Source organism: Trichosurus vulpecula, chromosome 1 (genome assembly GCF_011100635.1).
Source record: "Trichosurus vulpecula isolate mTriVul1 chromosome 1, mTriVul1.pri, whole genome shotgun sequence".
Taxonomy (NCBI): Eukaryota; Metazoa; Chordata; class Mammalia; order Diprotodontia; family Phalangeridae; genus Trichosurus; species Trichosurus vulpecula.
In genome coordinates this window covers 281,961,566-281,981,941 of record NC_050573.1, presented here as the reverse complement: position 1 = coordinate 281,981,941, position 20,376 = coordinate 281,961,566, and the positions used below count along the sequence as shown (strand labels likewise).

General features: G+C 39.7%; 1 protein-coding gene across 2 annotated transcripts in view; it reads right to left on the bottom strand.

The window, feature by feature from the left end:
- DNAJC5B (DnaJ heat shock protein family (Hsp40) member C5 beta) overlaps positions 1-20,376 on the bottom strand; it is a 113,180-nt gene that overhangs the window by 54,547 nt on the left and 38,257 nt on the right. Inside the window, exon 2 of one of the 2 annotated variants that reach the window (XM_036742179.1) lies at positions 3,859-3,987. The exons of the other annotated variant lie outside the window; for it this stretch is intronic. The gene's annotated coding sequence lies outside the window, so the exon portion shown is untranslated. The remainder of the gene's footprint in view (positions 1-3,858; positions 3,988-20,376) is intronic. 2 annotated transcript variants of the gene reach the window in all.

The window sequence follows — 20,376 nt, the reverse complement described above, 5'->3', positions numbered from 1 at the left end:
TGTCACAATACTGGCTCACATTAAGTTTTTGGTTGATTAACCTCCCTGTATTTATTTATTAATGTTATTATATTACATAAGTGTATAGAGCTTTATAATTTTTCATAGTATTTTCTTGCACCCTTATGGAAGATGTAATACAAATATTATTTTCCCCTTTGTATATATTAGGAAGCTGGGTCTCAGAGAAGATTAAATGATTTCCCAAAGTTCACATGGTGGTAAGTCAGTAGAATAAGGATTAAAATCCATATTATCTGATTCTAAGTCAGCAGTCTTTTCTTCTATATCCCAAGGTCTTTCACATGAATTGCCATTGAGTTTGGTTTCACCCATCTTGTTCTTTTGCAACTATTATAGCTCAGCATGCTGGTTTGGGCCCCATGTTCCAGCCTTAAATCCTGAGACAGGATGTTGTCAGGATGAACTGATTGAAATTGTCTCCCACCACTCATCCCTCTGCTATTATTTTCAAGATCCTATTTTGGTGATTCTAAGTAAAATGTCACACAAACCATCCTACAACAAAAATTCAAAAAGCCTTATTTGAGCCAATTTAGTCTTCAGAAGGAAAAATATTACCAATTGTTCATTAGCCACCCCAATGAGAAATAGAAGGAATGGTATCAGAAAATAATGAGAAATCCTAAAATTATCTCTATATGGTTCTGTAACTTTGTCATACATCAGTCTTCCCACACCCATCTGACCAGGACCCCCCTTCCATCTTGGCCCTACTCTTGGTAATCCAGAGTCAAGGAGAAAAGAAGGGATGAGTTTCTGAAAATGGTCCACAAAAATCAATCATCGAGAGTTGGCCATAGGCCATAGGGTCATATAAGAGACAAGAAATAGAACCGACAGCTCAATTCTTCCCTTTATGACTGAAAAGAGAGGAAAATGTCTTAGGGTCTAAAAAATATTAACAAGTGTATAATTCTATATGGTCTCCCTGATTTTTGCAAACCAAGTAGCCATTATAGACCACTGGTGGCTGTCTACCAATTAACAGAACTGACTACCTTCCTATGCCCTCCTGGAGTGTGGAGTAATCATGGAGAGTAGCACATGAGAGTGACTCTGGTTCCTCCCTTTCTACTCCTCAGCCTGACCTTCTTTTTGCTTGGGTCTTTGAAGCAATGATGTGGCAGAGTAGTGCCTGTGGAAATGCCCTTCCCTACATAAATACCCACTGGATCTATATTTATGATACCCTAATCCTATTAAGCCAGTGGGAAAAATAGGACTGATCTAATTTCTCAGACACTATTCAGTTCTCATTAAGAGATACTGTTAATAAGTACACATTTTCATCTTCAGAGAGATATACTAAGCAGCTAGTCCCTTTTCTTCCTCAGTTCCTAAAGCTTTCTCTTCATGTAAAGACCGACTTAGATGATGAGGCAGTTCTGCTAAACTGTTTTATAGTAATGTTTATTTATATTGGTAATGCTGAGTTCCTAAAAAAAACAAAACCAAAAAAAAAAAAAAAAACCAAGAGACAGCCTCTGGCACATTGGGTGGTTCCTATGCAGAAAATCTGTATAGAAGATCTATGGGAAAACACGGGCAAGAATCACAAAGATCAAGCAGATATGGAGGGATTTCAATCTGTGGCAGTGGACAGAGTGACTACACCAATGAAAGCAGAGGGCCTTTAAAGTATTAAAGTATCAGAGTAATCTAACCGTCCTCCATTCAGCTGTCAAAGCGATCGTCCCAAAGCACAGGTCAGACCATGTCATTTCCCCTCTCCCACTCAACAAACTCCAGTGGCTCCTTATCAGCTCCAGGATCAAATATAAAACATTATCTGCCCCCCCCCCCCACCCCTTGAGTCTCTTTACACCTTACTCCTCCTTCCTCATGGATTCTTTGATCCAACGACAGTGGCCTCCTTGTAAGACACTCCATTTCCTGACTCTGGGCATTTTCTCTGGCTCTCTCCCATGCCTGGAATGCTCTCTCTCTTCATCTCTACCTCCTGGCTTCCCTGGCTTCCTACAAGTCTCAGTTAAAATCACACCTTTTACTGGAAGCCTTTCCCAGACCCTCTTAATTCTAGTGCCTCCCCTCTATTGATTATTTCCAGTTTGTCTTGGATATGGCTTGTTTGTACATAGTTGCTTGCATGTTGTCTCCTCCATTAGAGTGAGCTCCTTGAGAACAGGGACTGTCTTTTTGCCTTTCTTTATATTCCTAGTAAGTAGCAAATGCTTGGTACATAGCAGTCGCTTAATAAATGCCTATTGACCTACAGATTGGCTGAAAACATGAAGTATCATAGAACTGTAAGAAATACTGTTTGCTGCTCACATTTCAGCTTTTTTGCTCTGGTTCCTTAAGTGTATCTCTTTTTGTTCAGATTAGTTCTCCATGGCGGAACACAACCAAAAAGGAAGCCTGATAAACAATGAGTTGTCTCCAAGGAGAGACATATTAAAAAACCAAAGGGTTGCCTTGTGAGCTGAATAAAATCAACTGTCTGCTTTCCTCTGTCTCCTTGGTGCTGTGCTGGAAACCAGACCCTTCATATATTATTGATTTAGACTACATTTCGTTTCAGATTCAATGGAGTAATACATTAGAACTCTGTACTTGTTTCATTAAGTTTATTAAAGAGGAATATCCCTGTGAGGACACAGGTACTATTCAGTCATAGTCAAAAGAGTCCATAAAAAAACAGTATCTGGATGGGTATCTATTGTACTAAAAAAATGTAATCATACTCGTTTTAAATTCCTTAAGAAAAATGTATTTTTCATGAATTCTTTCTCTTTGGTCTTTCTAATCCTAGCAATCCAATGAAAAATTAAAGTCTCTATCATTTATTCATAGTCAGTTATCCAGAAGCCATCTAGACAAAATAAAACCCTGTAATGCAAAATCACCTCTTCCTACACTGGAATACACTTTTGTTTCATAAAAGCTATTTCAAAATACTTAAGGTCTTCTCTTAAACAACCTGCCATCTGTGTTGCCATGCTATTAATGAATTCTATGCCTTGATGATATAATTGATGATGCTAACACTCACATCCAAACCAGATCACACCAGTCTGTCTCTAGAGGATATTATAATTGGAAGAAGGCATAGCGCCCTGAGACTGAGCTGCTTCTGCTTAAATAATAATTCTTAAGCCCTGGATAGTAGAATAGCTGTCACTTCAGAGGCACTAATGATAATAACAAACTCTCCTAAAGTTTCCTTAAGGAGAAAACAAAATTTTTCTTACAAAGCAAAAGAATCCATTTTTTTTCAATCTACCTGAAACATAAAAAAGCTCAAACCCAGTCTTACTTGATAGATTCCTTTCAGAGCTTAAAAGGAAAAAAAAAAGATTGGGAGAGGGGAAAAACAATGAGTAAAACACTTCTAGCTCACTTTTAAAGACTAAATTAACTTTTCCCTTTATGCAGTTACCCCTGGAAGAGCAAGACCCCTCATTTTTGGGGCCTTTCCCAAGACAGAAAGCCACACTCAGTTTCATCTGTCTTCATCTTTTCCACTAAACAAAATTCCCACATCTCACAGCTAAGATCAGATAAAAACTTAATTATTTGTTTAAAAAATGATAACTTCTCCATCAAACAGCACTACCTCTATGTTCTCTGGAATCATTTAATTTTTCTAGGATGGCACGCTCACTCAGGTAAACAAATTGCAAAGCCAAACACACTAAGATGTCAACAGGGACCCATAGTACCTGGTCCTAAAACCACTGATGGAGAGCCTTAAACCGGTAATCCAGTCTGTCACCTCCAAATGGAAACGTGTTGCTGAGTTTTATGCTGGTGTAGAAATAACCGTGCCAGAGAAATGCGGGACAAGGGTGATGGAAGAAGCACTTTCCATACCTGTCGCTCAGTTTCAGAGCAAATGGCTGCTCTTTTCCATCCTTTCTGTGCAGGGTTAAGCAGGTCAATGGAGTCAGGTTACTTTTCATTTGTTACCCTGGCAGTCAATTGGTTATCCCTCTGGAAAACCTAAGAAAGCATGAATAAAACATGCAAGACCATAAGGGTTGCTATTACAGGACAACCAGTGACACCAAACTGTACATCATTTCCACTTTTTATGAATGTTCAACCATTGTTCTACATAGCCCTGCCGCTGGTTATAGAGTTGGTCAGATTTTCTCCATCAGTGTTTTCGAACCCCAAAATAGTTTATGTTGTTTAGACTTGAAAAGTAGCCCCCCCCCTCAACTTTGACCTAAGGCTTCTTTCATTTTAAAATATACATTTACCTGTTTTCAAAACAACACCTAAACAGTGTCTGCAGGGCCACGGGATTTGGAAAAAGAAAACCTTGACTCAGACCTCACTTCACTAATGCTGCACTCACAGTAGGACCTTAGACAAATCACCTCACTTACCAGGGCCACAATTTCACCTGGAAAATGAGCACATCGGACCAGATAATCTCAAAAGGCCCTTGGAGTTTTAGATTCTATGATCCAAATGGAAGCTTAAAGACTATATCATGAGAGGTTATCCTGCTCCTCCTGAATGATACACTCTGTCGATGTGGTCTTGCAGAGGTAACAGAGGGTCTGTTTAGTTGCACATGCAAACCAGGGGGCCAAGGCCACCAGAAGGCACCTGGCTGGGTTCTTCCCCCCTTTTTGTAAGAAGATAACAGAAGTAGAAGAGGCTGTTTCCAACAGATAGGATCATACACTTGGAATAGGTAGAGATCTTATGGGTAATCTAATTACCAAATTGAGGCTCAAAGAGTTAAAGTGATTGGCTCCAGGTCACATACAAGTAGGTAGCAGAGCCAGGAGAGCTCTGATTCCCAGGTCCTCTGATTCCAAATCTACCTCTCTCCACTGCAAACAGATGACTGTGTTTCTATTCAGTTTTTGTAAATCAATCCTATTTTTAAAATACACAAAGGGAGCTGGTTATTTGAAAGATTCTGCAATGCATCTTTTCTTCTTCCCCTTCTTTCTTTTTTTTTCTGCAATAAATCCTACAAATTGTTGTTGCTGTTCAGTAGCATCCAACTTTTTGTGACCCTGTGGACCATACCACACTAATACTGTTTTCTTGGCAAAAATACTGGAATGGTTTGCCATTTCCTTCTCCAACACATTTTACAGATGAGGAAATTGAGGCAAACAGGGGTAGGTATCTTGCCCAGGGTCACACAGCTAGTAAGTGTCTGAGGCCACATTTGAACTCAGGTCTTCCTGACTCCAGGCCCACCGCTCTATCCTCTGAGCCACCTAACTACCTCACAAAGCAAATAGCCATCCTCTAATTTGTCTGCTTTGGAAATTCAGGTTAATACTTAACTACTTGTTCCCAAACCACAAGACATGGTCTTCATTTTTCAAAGAAGAAGTTAATTAAGATCTGTTTTAGCATTCCTAAATTCTGTTTTACGATAAAGCCATTGCTTTGGGTACCACTGAGCTCACTTGGCTGTTATTGTCATGGTGTTGCTTAAATCAGTTGTATGTTAAAATTATTATGAAAAGTACTACACACTGGATGGGGACACTGAGCTATGATGGGCACTATAGCATTACAAAGGCAGTGAAAAATGCAATTTTTCTTTCTGAGGACTTCACAATTTAAACAGGATGCAAAATAGATATATTTACTCCAATACACAAATGGTTCTGAGATCTCATTGATGTAGGAATTCCCTCCAATGATGCAGATTATAAGCCACCCATGCCTACCATCCTGCGTGACTATTAAACACAAGTTCTAAACAGTAAATCCACCCAACGTGCTAGAGGTGGTCTTCTTTTTTTTTTCTCTTAACACATGACACCAACAGCACACAAGGACTATCCATTCCTTGCACATGACCAGCCCAATACTTTTTTAAAAAATTAATTATTTTTAGTTATCAACATTCACTTTCATAAGATTTTGAGTTTTAAATTTTCTTCCCTTCCTCCCCTCCCTCCCCAAGCTGGCATGCAATCTGTTACAGGCTCTACATATACATTCATATTAAACATATTTTCACATTAGTCTCATAAAGAAGAATTAAAACCAATGGGAGGAAACATGAGAAAGAAGAAACAAAACAAAACAAAATGAGCAAACAGTATGCTTCGATCTGCATTCAGATTCCATATTTCTTTTTCTGGATGTGGATAGCATTTTCCATTATGTCTTTTGGAGTTGTCTTAAGTCTTTGCACTGCTGAGAAGAGCTAAGTCTATCAAAGTTAGTCATCACACAATGTGGCTGTTACTGTGTACAATGTTCCGATTCTGATCATTTCACTCAGCATCAGTTCATATAAGTCTTTCTGGGTTTGTCTGAAATCTGCTTTTTCATCATTTCTTATAGCACAATAGTATTCCATTACATTCCTATACCACCACTTGTCCAGCCATTCCCCAATAGATGGGCATCCCCTCGATTTCTAGTTCTTAGCCACCACAAAAAGAGCTGCTATAAATATTTTTGTACATCTGGGTCCTTTCACCATATTTATGATCTCTTTGGGATACAGACTTAGAAGTGGTATTGCTGGGTAAGGGGGTATGCACAGTTTTATAGCCCTTTGGGCATAGTTCCAAATTGTTCTCCAAAATCAGGTTTCAACTTCACTAACAATGCATTGGTGTGCCAATTTTCCCACATCTTCACCAACATTTATCATTTTCCTGTTTTGTCATGTTAACCAGTCTGATAGGTGTGATGTGGTATCACATAGTGATTTAGAGCATTTTTTCGTATGACTACAGATAGCTTTAATTTCTTCATCTGAAAACTTCCTGTTCATATCCTTTGACCATTTATCAATTGCAACCCAATCCTTTTCTCATCGATATATTTCTTTGGTAATATCTCCATAATTTTTTATAAGTTGTTGGAACCCACTGATACCCACTATGCCCATCTCCATGGCTTTTAGAGTTATTCTCAGTTTTGATTCCTTGGAAACTATAGCGTTCTATGACTCACAGCCATACAACAGCCCTTGAAGAATGTTGGTATTAAGATGACAGGCTTTTGTGTCAGAAAAGCTTAGAGGCATTTCAATAACTTTGCTATTTGTCAAAGGTAATGCACTTCATTTTCCTGTTCAATTCCGAACCCAACTCATATCTATTTGCAATATCTGTGCAAGATATATACATGATGGATGAATTCTATAAGACGTTCATCCAATTTTACATCATAACCTCTACAATAGTCATCCTTCATCCACTGGGTTTTTCCTGAAGAAAGAGTTAGGCCAAATACTTCAGCATGCTTATGAATCTTCATTTCAGAGGCTCTGCAATGTTCCAGTGTTTAATGCAACCTCAGCACAAGGTAGTTTATAAATAAGAAGATCTGGAGAACCTCTCCGTCTATAGGTAACCCCTCCTCAGCTTAGACTCTGTGTTGGATCTCATTTCTGAAAGCGATAAAAACCATTGGCAAGTATACATCTCCCTTTAAAAACAATGCTTCCATTGATATTAATGAACAGAACGTCACTCACTGCACAAGGTTAACTCCGTTGCTATGTTTTTCCAGGTATTTTGTATAATTTTGACATATCCATGGAAGAGGACTTTTTGAAGGGTAACTATTAAGGTACTGTTTTGTTGTCTTGAATCAAATGCATTTTAAAATAAACAAAAAATAAGTATAGTATGTTCTTGCACTCTGTTCGTTTTAAGTCAAATGTGCAATGGTAAAGCTGTATTCTACTGTGAAATATCACTTGTGAAAGCCTGCTCATTCCTATAGGACAGTTTCACCAAGGATGCCCTCAAAGTGCGTATAGATCATTCTCATAAAAATTTTATATAAATATGCATATAAATGTAAATAATTTAGAACTATATGCATATATTCTTATAGATTACAGTGAAACACACAGTCACCATGCTAGAGGAAGATGTGATCATAAGGCAATTATTAATGTCATTATAGATCGCTGGCCTTGGAGTCAAGAAGACTTGAGTTCAAATCCTGCCTCAGACACTTAACTATCTATGTGACCATGAGGCAGATCACTTAAACTCTGAGTCTCAGCTTACTTATCCATAAAATGTGATAATAATAGTACCTACTTCACAAGGTTGTTGTGGAGATCGAATGCAAGAATATATGTAAAGCACTATGTTCATGCTAGCTATTGTTATAATTTCTACTTAATTAAGGAAAGTTTCCTAGAAAAGATATTTTAAAGTAAGTTTATAGAAGAAAATGCTCATTATAGACACCTAAATAATCATTAGTTGCCATTTATTTTAGGTTGAAATAGCTAATGCACTGTAACAGTTTAATCTTAGAAGATTTGGAATGGAAAGGCAGAAAAGATAACATCAAGGTTGAACTCAATTTTCTTTGTTTTGCTTATGGGCAAGGACAAAGAGAGGAAATACAAATGTCACTGTCTTACAGTGATCTGTGCCCAGTGCTAGTGTGACAATAATACTTCCATCTCTGTGTGCTTCACCAGATTGCATAGATGGATCAGCATTAGAGCTTGTCTGATGGGCCCATGAAATGTGTAACCCTAACCTGAGTGTGGCTTAAGTGTATTCAGGTGCTCATGGCCATAGAGCATTCCTTCATTTCACAGACTGAATACAGAAAATGATCGTGGGAAAGGCAGAGCTTAGGATGCTACTGCGTCACTTTAAGGCTGTTGGGTGGTGCACAGGATAGAGTGCTAGACGTGGAGCCAGGAAAACCTGAGCTCAGATCCAGCCACAGATGTTTACTTAGCCGTGTGACTCTGGGCAAGTCCCAAATTCCTCATGTGTCAAATGATGATGACAATTGTATCTAGCCCTCAGAGTTGTGGTGAGGTTCATATGTGTTAACATGCAAAGCACTTTGAAAACCTTCAAGTTCTCTATACATTCAAGTAGTTACCGTTATTATGGTTAAGTGCCTGTGTGCCTCACCTTAAAAGTCTGTCCCTAACGTAGCATCTATCATAACCCCTCTCTGTCCACCATCTGCATTGACCCAGGAAACCAGAAAACGGCAAATTAAACTGTTTCTGAATGTCTTGTACTAACAGGAAGCTAACAAGCCACTGGAAAGTCAGATAACGGAAACTTTTTTTGAATCTAGTCAACTTTGCATTTGGGGTTCCTTTAATAAGGTTGACTTGTAGATGCCTTTCAATTTAACTGTGAATAATCTTTCTTCTAATGAAAAACTTGACAGAGTCAGACCTACATTTGAATGTTAAACCTTCCACCTCCTCTAGAACCTTGAGTAAGGAGGCAAGGGGAGAACTGACCAATGAGGGCTCAGTCCTTTGAACATGCAAAATATGCTTGGTATTAACCCACATGGATGGAGGCTAGGTAAACTTATTTCTGAATATATATAATATGTATATATACATATACATATATGTATATAGTTGGAGAGGCCCTTTCCCCACTTCAGAGCATGAGCAGGTATCCTAACTATTTTTCCTGTTTGCTCACTGGGTGGTAATTAAATATTTGTTTTATTATTATGAATAAAAGAACCAAACAAAACAAGTGGTATTTAAATACTCTTATGGTAAAAGGATATCTGCCAGTTCAACTAATGGACATATCATTCAGAAAAAAAGAAACTATAATAAGCCTACTTCATTTAAAAAACAAACAAACAATTTATCACATGTTAAGTGATCCCTAAGTTAGCTAAGACACATCTTTGCACCATTATTTTGGTTGGGAGTTCTGAATCAAATATGTAATTTTTTTTTCATTTATGATAGCAACCATCTAGTTTCCTTATTCTCAGGTGTATAGCTTTTCTCATTTTGTTGCCTTTTCCCTTAGCAGGAGGAGCCACCTGAGAGATTACTACACCCCTAGAGATCACCTCCTTGCATCAGCTCTTTATCTCCAAAGTAACTCTCCTCTTCCCAGATGAGAAAGTGATATTTCACCCTTTCCTTAAAGCTTGTGCAAAGAAAGCTCTCCTCTGGGCTTAATTTGAGGATGTACAGAGTTGTATACTTACAGCTTGCTCTGCTTGATGGATGAAACTGTGCAGGCCCCTTTCTGAACTAATGACATTGTTTGCAGGTTCAGTCAACTCACATGTCAATCTAGGCCATGAAAACTCTGCACCATTCCCTCCTATGGGGGAATGCTACCAGATACTCTTATCAGTGGCTAAAACACTATAAGGAAAGGAAAAAAAATCTTCCATCCATGTGATCCTACTTGGCTGACAAATGTCCAGTCTGGTTTTTAATTTAAATTTTTATTTTATTTTAATTTTTCAAATGCATTTTGTGAATATGTGATAGAAAAGGACTGGTTAATTCAAGAGGCAATTTTTCTGACTTGATTTGTAAAAAAAGAATTTGTTTCATTCATTCAGCAAATATTTATTGAGTTCTTCCTAGGTACTAGGTACTATGTTACTCTGTTTTAGGTAAAACAAAGAGGAATAATGCATAGCTCTTATCTTCAAGAAGTTTATTTGGATCTTGTAGGTGAGAGAAGACACAGGGATAGGAACTAGATCTACAATTTCATTGTTTATACGAACTTCCAGTAAGGAACTTTCTTGACCAGTGCATATTGGCACTTTCTCTGCAATTTACAGGGGTGGAGAAGCAACAGCCTCAAGACCACATGTAGTCTTCTAGGTCCTTGGGTGCGACCTTTTGACTGAGTCCAAGTTTTACAGAACAAATCCTTTTATTAAGGTGCCTTGTTCTATGAAGTTTAGATTCCGTCAAAGGGCCACACTTGAGGACCTCAAGGGCCACATGTGACCTCGAGGCCACAGATTCCCCATCCCTAAGAGCAATGAGCTTAAGTGACTTGCCCAGGGTCACACAGTCAGAAGATGTCAGAGATTGAGAAGAACCCAGGTACCTTCTGGCTCCGAGGTTAGTTCTCTACCCACTACGCAATGTTGCATCTCTAGAAAGAACATACTCATAAATTAGTACAAGGTAACATGTTATGAATACATAAGAGAGAAACAAAGTGATATAGAATCATAGATTTAGAGCCAGATGGGACCTTGGGAATCTTCAAGTCCAACAGTAACAACAGTAGTAGCTAGCATTTAGATATAACTTACTGTGCTAAGCACCTCATAAGGATTATCTCATATCATGCTCAAAACAGCCCTGGGTGGGAGGAGGTGCTATTGTTATCCACATTTTTGCTGTTGTTTAGTCATTTTTTAGTCACGTCCGACTCTTCACGACCCTACTTGAGGTTTTCTTGGCAAAGAGACTAGAGTCGGCTTGCTATTTCCTTCTCTAGCTCATTTTATGGATAAGAAAAATGAGGGAAATAGGATCAAGTGACTTGCCCAGGGTCACACAGCTAAGTAAGCATCTGAGGCCAGATTCGAACGAGCCTTCCTGAATCCAGGCCCAGCACTCTAGCCACTGCACTGCACCACCTAGCTGCCCAATCTTCATTTTGCAAATGAGGAAACTGAAGAGGATAGAAGTTAAGTGACTTTCTCAGGGTCACACATCTACTGAACATTAAGGCTGGATTTGAACTCAGGTCTTCCCGGCTCCAGACCCAGGACTCTATCCGCTGCACCACCTAGCTATCACCACTATACCATACCACTACCTTATAAGGGTTCAGTTTAGGGTGAGATTCCTTCTTCCTGGAACATGGGAGGAATCAGGGAAGGCTTCAGGAAGGAGGTGGCATTCGAATTGGGCCTCAGAGAATGGGTAGGATTACCCAAGGCAATGCTGACTCCCTCTGGGTGGGTCCCGGCCAGCCTAGACCTCTTGGTTCCATTTCTTTGTCTTAATAAATCTTATTTTTTTTTTAAAGGAGTAGGATTTCAGCACACAGAGGTAAGGGAGAGGGGCATTCCAGACAAATGGAACTATGAGATCAAGGATACAAAAAGTGTCCAGAAAACAGGTAGTTTGGTCTGGCTGGAAAATAAGGTACATCAGCAGCTCTCAATGTATGGTCTAGGGACAATTTCAGAGGGTCCATGAGGTCAAAATTATTTTCATAGTAACAAGATGTTTTAATTTGTAAAGTGGTAAATATTGATAGCTATAACTCACATAAACAAAAGATCTTGGGGAAGTATCCTTAATAATTTTTAAGAGGGTAAAGGGGCACTGAGATCAAAAAGTTTGAGAATTGCTAGGTACATTATGGGCCATAAGATAAAACTGGTGGGGCGGGTAAGGGTCAGACTCTGGAAGTATCCAGTAGGAAAATAACAAGCTCAGATGCCATTCACTTGGCAGCAAGTTGCTGTGGGAAGTATTATGAGCTAAGGAGTGATATGATCAAAGCCCTTAGTTAGAAAGATAAACTTATTAGTGGATTGGAGGGAGAAAATCACTAGAGTTGAAGAAATGTTTTAGAGGCTGGTGTTTCCAAGCCAGTGGTAATGAGGGACTAGATCAGAGTGGGAGCCGTGGGAGGAGAAAGGCAGACTCAGGAAGAAGATACCAGGGAAGTTGAACTGACAAGATTTGTTGACTAATTGGTTGTGGGAGATGAGTAGGAGTAAAAGATGACTCAGAATCTTCAGGCCTGGGTGACTGGGAACAGTCTGCTTGGGCCAACAATTCCTGATAGAGGGAAATAGTTGGCTCCTTAGCTGAGGGCAAGGAAATGTGCCCAGTCTCTGTTGCTCTATATGGTATTTCTTTCTACTAAGCTCCTCCAGGTGAGATCTGAGGAGGGGAGGGAGATGTGGAAGGGGTCTACTCAGAGCACAAGTTGAAAACGAAAAATCAAGTTAGTCTGGGAGAAGCATCCCTGGAATGAAGAGTATGAAGGAGACAAATTGGGGACTGAGGCCATATAATCCACAGGCTGCATGTTGTAGGTGGAAGAGAACATTTTACCATCAAGAGCTGACCTTCCTCCAGAGATCTGAAGAGTCTGCTTCAGGAGATTATCAGAGTGAGCTAGGGTGGCACAGTGGATAGAGTACTGGGCCTGGAGCCAAAAAGACCAGAGTTCAAATTTGGCCTCACATACTTATTAGCTTTGTGACCCTGGGCAAGTTGCTTAACCCTGTTTGCTTCAGCTTCCTCATCTGGAAAATGAGCAGGAGAAGAAAATGGCAAACCACTCCAGTATCTTTGCCAAGGAAACCCCAAATAGGGTCATGAAGAGTCAGATACAACTAAAAAAGGAATGAATGTACATTTAAGGGAATGATGGCTAAGAAGTGATATTTTGGTTTGGAAAGTAACAAGAGTGGGGAGTGAGAGTAGATTAGCACTTTGAGGGAGATGATTCTATTATCAGTATAGAACTGAAAGAGGAGGGGGGCAAGGCTTAACTACTGATGAGATGGCCTGGTATAACAACAATGTGGCTAGCAGCTGTTGTGGGAGCGAAAGACCAATAACACCAGCACACAGGAGGGCTGCTAGCACAGGTCCTTTGATCTGCTTTTCTAAGGAAAGCAACTTTAAGGGGTTAATGATATCACTTTAATTAAACATACATATATCATTCACTTAGTTGAGGGGAAGAAGCCAGCACCTTGAACTTCAGAGCAAATACAAACAGAAATTACAAGCATACATTATAAACAGATCAACAGACAGATTTCTGTCCGACCAAATCACAATAGTTACCAGAGAAGCACCAACATCTGAGTTTTTCAAAGCTGGGGTGAGGGGCTCCTTAACAGCGGCTACCAGAGTCTTGTCACCAATGCTCTTTCAATGCGTGTACCCTCAAAAGTCAAACACTAACTTTCTAGTACATATATGTTGTTCAGGACCCTGAGGGCTCAGGGATCACCATCCAGAGTGTGGGAAAGTTCCTCAGCCACCAGCACCAGGGTGTGGGAAAGTTCCTCAATCTCTAGCACCACATCATATACAAATCAATGACTCCCAGTTGCCTTAGTGCTGAGAAACACTCCAAAACAAAAAGGGGTCCTCTTTACCTGCCCCATTCAAACAAAGGCAAGACTCATTAAAGGCACTTGATTGCCTTAGTACTCAAAAAGAAAAGAACAGCAAAAAAGTCCTGCCCTGATTACCATTACACCTGGGAATGGAATGAGCCCAGGCCTAGCTGTAGGTGCCTGAGACAACCATCGGTCAGCATAGTGAGGCTCCAGGTGTGAAAGGCATTCTCTGGGTATGAAAGGGTCCTTTAACCCTGATTAAACAACTTTTATACACTTCCCGAAATTCTGAACTAACCTGCGTTAAGCTTCCCCACTACTGCCCTCCATTTATCGATTTTAGTTCCTGCTTATCCGTTCTTTACCTTCTCCAGTGCCTAGCAGAGTGCCTGGCATACAGTAGGCACTTAATAATACTTCTTAACTTTATTTCTGCCACAACCTAGAACTGCTTTTGAAACATCATTTATATCTCTCCCTTTATATCCGATGGCACTAGTTATACCAAAGATAATGGCGGGGTAGAAAAGAGCTTTGTGAGCCAGGAACTAAAATCATTTTAATAAGGTAGTAGGTGTTCTGGAGAAAATAAGAATGAAACAAATGTGGTTTTCAAAAGGGGAACAACCATTAAGTATTGCTGGTGGATCATATTTGGAAAGAGACAGCAGCAGAGAACAAAGAGGAGAATAACAACTTATTCCGTGTTTATACAACAACCTATTGTTACAAAGCAGTTTCTTCACAATAGCCTCCTCGTGAGACATGTAGTATGATTATCTCAGTTTGGCAAATGAGGAAATAGCTTCAAAGAGATTGATACGATTCAATCATGGTCTCAGAGCTAGGAAGCACCTTTGAGGTCTGCCTCAAATCCAGGTTTCCTGACTGTGAGTCCAGTAATATTTTTTACCACACCATGGCACACCCTCTCAGTTAGTAGAGGAAAAAGACTGAAAGAATGGTCTATGTTTATGAGGGAAATATTTTATTCAATTTCATTTGAGCAAAGGGGTAGAAACAACACTTGGAGGAGAGGTCAAAGATGTAGGAAAATCCGCTTACACTGAAATTGATTCCATTGGGCAAATGTATGAATGATGAATGAATGAAATATGATACTATTTCTATTTCCATATAATGAGTGGTAGGAAAAAATTTCTAAAACTTTATTTAAAAATGACTATTTTTACTGATCAGAGTGTGGGATATTTTATTTCAACATTTAACATACATTTAATGAGCACCTATAAAAGCAAAAATAATCCCTTGCCCTCAAGGAGCTTACATTCTGCTGCAGGGGATACAATATACAATCAGGTTTAGAGTTGGGAGGAACCTTAGATATCATCTAGTGGTCCGATGCCCTTGAGTTACACGAGGAAACCAAGGCCCATAAAGGTTAAGTAACTTACCCAACGTCACACAAGTCTCCAAATCCAGCATTCTCTCCACAGCACCACATAGCCCCAGTACATTCGCAGATAAATCAAAACAAACTAATTTGAGGAGAAAGACAGCCCCAGCCATTGTGGAAGTAGGTACAGGTAGAATAAAAAGACTTCTTAGAGAAAATGGTACCTAAGCTTAGCCTCAAAAGATGATAACGATTCTGAGAGCTTTAGAGATGAAGAGGGAGTGCATTCCAGGGATAGAATGGATGCAATCTAATGAAAGCCTTTGATACCGTCAGTTGTGAGGACTTGTGGAAAATGATGGCAAAATTTGGTTGCCTGGAGAAGTTCATCAGTATTGTACGTCAGTTTCATGATGGTACGATTGCCCAGGTTCTGGATAATGGACAATGCTCTCATGCTTTCCCAGGTGCCCGCTTGCCCCCATGATTTTTAGCATGATGTTTCAGTGATGTTGTCAGATACCTTCAGTGCGGACAAAAATGGCCTCAAGTTCAGCTACTGAACTGATGATAAATTATTTAACTTGAAAAGCCTACAAGCCAAGACGAAAGTGGAGGGAGAGTTGGTATGAGGCTTTCTGTTTGCAAATGATTGTGCACTCAATGCAGCTTCTGAGGCTGAGATGCAACAAAGTATGGATCTATTATCTGCTACTTGTGCTAATTTTGGCCTAACAATCAATACCAAGAAAACACAGGTTCTCCACCAGCCAGCACCACACCATCCATATGTGGAACCACCTGATACAGCAAATGGAGAAATTTTGAATACCATAGATAAATTCACTTACCTTGGCAGTACACTTTCCAGGTTGTATACATAGATGAAGTGGTTGGTGCACAAATTGCCAGAGCTAGCTCAGTTTTTGAGAGGCTCCGAAAAAAAGTGTGGGAGAGAAGAGCTATTCGGCTGCCTACCAGATTGAAGGTCTACAGAGCTATCGTGCTGACCTCATTGCTGTATATCTGTAAAACCTGGACAGTCTACCAGCGCCATGCCAGGAAACTGAATCGCTTCCATTTGAATTGTCCTAGAAAGATTCTGAAGATCACCTGGCAAGATAAAATACCAGACACTGAGGTTCTTTCTCAAGCTGAGCTGCGAAGCATTCCAGCTCTACTGCAGAGAGCACAACTCTGATGGGCTGGCCACATTGTTGCAATGCCAAAAGGAAGCTTGCCCAAAAGACTATTTTAAGGAGAACTCACACAAGGCAAGAGTTCACATGGAGGTCAGAAGAAGTGATACAAGAACACTTTCAAGGTCTCTCTAAAGAACTTTGGAATCAATTTTGAGACGTGGGAGACACTGGCACAGGACTGCCCAGCATGGCATGCCCACATCAAAGAATGTGCTGTGCCCTATGAGCAAAGCAGAATTGTAGTAGCTCAAAAGAAGTGTGAGATGCACAACTTCAGACATCTCCACTCCAAAAGTTCATATGGACTATTTGTGCCTGACCTGTGGTAGAGCATGCCAAGCTCATATTGGTCTGATCAGCCACAGTCAGACATACTGTGCCTTCACTCTAACATAGTGATGTCATTTTGGTCCTCTTCGAGAATGAAGGACAGCCACCAAACAAGCATTTATTAAGTACTCGCTATGTGCCATGCACTGGGCTAAGTGTGGGAGATACAAAGAGACAAAAGACAGCCCCTGCCCTCAAGGAGCTTTCAGTCTAGTGGGCAGCTTTTAATCTAACATGCAAGCAAATATATACAAAGTGAGCTATATACAGGATAAATAGGAAATCATTAAAAGAGGGAAGGCACTGGATTTAAAAGGGGTTGGGGAAGTCTTCTTGTAGAAGATGGGATTTTGGTTGGGACTTAAAGGAAGCCAGGGAGATCAGCAGTTGGAGTGGAATAGGGACAGTGTTCCAGACATGGGGTACAGCCAGTGAGAAGGCTCAGAGCTGAGAGATGGAGTGTCTTGTTCATGGGACAGCAAGGGGGCCGGTGTGGTTGGATCAGAGTATCTATTGAGGCAGAAGGTAAGTTCTTTATTTGTCTCCCCAAGGGGAACCAATGCAGCTTTCTCTATTGAACTGTAACTTCTATATATCCAATTTAATTTCCAGTAAGAATGTCACTATCAATGTGATAGAGCTTCTCCAGAATGTCTACTTACTGTTTTTTCAACAAGGACTCACATTTATAGTACCAGTGCTTAAACTGGGAATAATGTTTATTTACAATATTTTTAAAATGTTATTCTTTTTCTGCAACTGGGGATTACAGAGACTCTGATTATAGAAACTGGGGGGAAAACAACAAAACAAAAAGAACAGCAAAAAGACTGAGTTTGGAATCAGAGGACTGGGTTAGAAGCCCAGTTCTGCTATATTCTAATGTTGTGACCTTGAATATACCACTAGAATAAAACCCTACTAGAATTTAAGTTCTTTGAAGGAGAGGCTGTCTTGCTTTTGTATCTGTATCCCCAGCTCCTAGCACTCATCTCCACAATGATTAGTGATTTCTCTTTCCTCAAACTAGCTTGTTTTGATTTATCTGGGTACAGATTGAGGCCACTGGTGCTGTGGAGACAATGCTGGGTTTGGAGTCTGTATTACTTACTACTTAAGTGTTGGCCATCGTCCAGGGTTTTCTGTGAACTTCAGCTATTTCATTACAACAAAGAAGCAAACTGCTTTAATCTACAAAAATTTCACCTTCTTACCAAGAAGGCTTGCATGGCCACCAATGGCCACCTAGGGCCACCAAGGGCAATGCTGGGGCAATTAACACAGCTCCTGAAGCATAGCAAGTGCTTAATGAATTCTTATTGACTGACTGACTGGCTTTGACTATAAACCTATTTGCAAAACACTATAGAGGAGGATGATGAAGGATTGCGAGCAGTGTTGCCTCACAAATCAGAGAAAATCAACGGAGAGGAAAATAAATCTGCATAAAGTTTAGCACAAGATCTAACAATGCTGGCTCATAAGGGCATTTATAGATGAAATTAGAGGAACAAACAGATGAAACATGGAACAAATCTGTCAACATTTCCATATCAAATATTTCGCATCATTTGGTGCAAGTGGAATTCACATTCACCACATCTGGATTCTAATGCCTTCATTCATCATGGTCATATAGCATGAGGAAGTAAAAGTAGCGCTAATAAAGAAGACAAGAAGAATTGTTCAATTAGACAAAGCATACTCAGAAGTGCTACAGAAGAAATCTGTGCTGGAGGTGTCACAAATTTGAAGGATTTGAGGGACAGATTTTTAATGTATCTGGAAAAGGGGAACATAATAAACCACTAGAAAAAAATCATGCTAGATTTTTTTAACCAAAATATGGTGAGTGAGAGGACATCATTAACTACCTATCCATATACCTACTTTCTCATCTTTATAAAAACCTTTATGAGAATAAGTATAAGGTTCCTTGATGAAATATGAGATGTAATAAGCAGATTTTAGTGAATGATTTTTATAGGAGGTCACATTTCTATACCCATACAAATACTTAAAAGGTGTAGAGAACACAAGAGTGCACTGTTTATTGTTTGTTGGGTTTGTTAAAGTATTTGGTTTAGTAGAACAAAAAAATAGTCTTAAAGCTCTCCTCCAATAAATTGTCTCCCACGCGTAACTTAAAGTAATGTAAGATTTCTTGATAGGTGCAACCATAGAGATAAATTTGTTCAGTAATCTTCTGATTATCAATATCAAGGGAAGCATAAAACAGGGAGACATATCCTCACCAAGGGAATACCACCAATGTCATAGAGGATGTCCAAATTGAGTGGAATGCTGAAATAGTGAAGCCCCCTCTCAGCATGGGAAAAGACCTTACCTCTCCTACCATCCACCCTCCCCCCACCCTACCCCCCTCCTATATTTTTAGAAACTGCTTTGCTGAGAAAGTAGAGACAAGAAATTACATCAGTAAACAGACACCTGCAAGGTCCTGTTTATCTAGCTTTTTCTCCCTTTTCCCTGGTCTCACTCCTGTCTTTTTGTTTTTTGTTTTCCATTGCTGAGAAAAGATTCCTCATTTAGAATGTGAGCTCCAAATCCAGTCAATGGGAAGAGGAACCAGTAGGGGGTGGGGGAACTAGGCATTAGGTTCTATATAACTTGCTTTGAGCTGTATGCAACACCCACACATGCTGGCATCATCTTGGACCACACTGAGGTGTGTCCTTTGTCATGAGAAAGTAATAAACTCCCTTTTGTCTTTTCTCAGGAACGGTCTCTGTCTATTTTTAATGTGAGTAGTGGTCTCTGACCCACACAAAATGGAAGTAGGATTCCACATAGAAGGCAGAATCTTCCAGATGGTCTAATTTGCAGGGGCCTTTGTGCTAATTACATCAAGCCCCCAAGTATGATTGGGTCTCTTTAATGAACACTCAAAGGAGATCAACTTAACAATCCAAACATTAAGAACCAAATAGATGGAGATGGTATATTGCTCCGACTATGCCAAGCAATTCAACGGACAGCCCTTTGAGTTAGTCTATCAGCACATACATTTTGGACAAGTACTGCAATGGACAAAGAGCAGAATTCAGAAGTGAGCAGGAGGAAAAAACAAATTGTCATCCAAAATCATCATCACTCTCTTTTGTTTTCTCCTGCTGCTAGAATATAAGCTTCTTGAAAGCAGGGACTACCTCACTTATGTATTTGTATCCTCATTACCTTGAGTATAATAAGCGCTTAATAAATGGTTTTTTCCATTCACTTATTAGGGATATTATTCAGCAGTTTCCATAGGTTCAAGCTCTCCCATGACACAAACCCAGATCTTTTAATTCCAAACCTTGTAATGACATTATATGGTAGTAATAATGGAATACTATAATATTAGTTTCACAAAATCCTAGAATTTCACATTTAGCAGGCACCTTCCAAGTCTTCTAGTACAACACAGAACTGAACAGGAATCTTCTGCAACATCCTAGGCAAGGGGTCATGAAGCCACTGCCTGAAGACCTGTAGTAATGGTCTGCAGTCTGCCAAAGATATTTAAGCGTACCAACTAGTAAGAAGAGAATTGAGAGAGTCAGGAAATCTTTAGAAGACAAGGACCACTTTCAGGCCATCTCATTTTATAGAGATCCTCTCTCTAGGACCCAGCCAAGAGGACTCTTACAACACAAT